General features: G+C 36.2%; 1 pseudogene; it reads right to left on the minus strand.

Annotated features, from left to right (window-relative positions):
* The window catches only part of LOC116690510 (high choriolytic enzyme 1-like), a 21,070-nt pseudogene that overhangs the window by 1,888 nt on the left and 18,237 nt on the right, over positions 1-945 (minus strand).

The following is a 945-nucleotide window of genomic DNA, read 5'->3' on the forward strand; positions in this document are numbered from 1 at the left end:
TTGGATAGTCCTTCAACCAATCAGACCAATGGATTGCTGCGCTTTGGCTTCAGTGGCTGCTATGTTGAATGTAAACAAGAAGCTGCTTGGTCGCTTCTCTATCGTCGTTGCCAGTTTTTTGATTGGTTCCCGCCAAATTGTGAACTGAAGAAGGAGAATTAAACGTGCAGGTTTTCAGACCGAACTGGGGTTTACCCAGTCTAGGATTTTGTCTCTTTCAGTGAAATTGCATTAGGAGAGCATCCCTTCATGGCCAGTATAAAGAGTGTCCAAATTGTTCAGTAACTTGTTTAAAGTACGGATGGGCATGTGAGTATTGTTTCAAAAAGTTCTTGAAAAATGGGAAATCCTCCATTAAAAATGCATAGTTGTATTTGTTTTACATTATTTCACAATTAGCATAGCATAAATACATTGTTGTAGTACATTATAATTAAGTGCAGTGAGTGAATTATACCTTCCATAGTGCATGACAGAGCCGTAGTCATAGGGGGTGCCAAGGTTCCTTGTATCGACCTTGGTGAATTGGGATTCCAATCCTGGCGGGCGATTACACAGCTTAATCAAAGGTTTTTTTCACAGCTTGCCAGTAAAAATGGCTGAAAAGTGCAATAAGTACAGAGCAGAGGTGGGTAGAGTAGCCAAAAATTGTACTCAAGTAAAAGTACTGTTACTTCAGAATAATATGACTCAAGTAAAAGTAAAAGTAGCCAAATAATTACTTGAGTAAAAGTAAAAAAGTACTTGATGAAAAAACTACTCAAGTAGTGAGTAACTGTTGAGTAACGTCTGATTTATTTCTTAACACAAGCATCAATCAGACCGACAAAGATACAAAATAATTACCTTTAGGCAAAATATAGTTCATCCAAACAATAAAATAAATGTAAATTAATTTATTAATTACAAAATAGCTTACTTGAGAGACTTGTCACATCAAATTTG

The sequence above is a fragment of the Etheostoma spectabile genome, chromosome 6 (assembly GCF_008692095.1).
Source record: "Etheostoma spectabile isolate EspeVRDwgs_2016 chromosome 6, UIUC_Espe_1.0, whole genome shotgun sequence".
NCBI classification, from domain to species: Eukaryota; Metazoa; Chordata; class Actinopteri; order Perciformes; family Percidae; genus Etheostoma; species Etheostoma spectabile.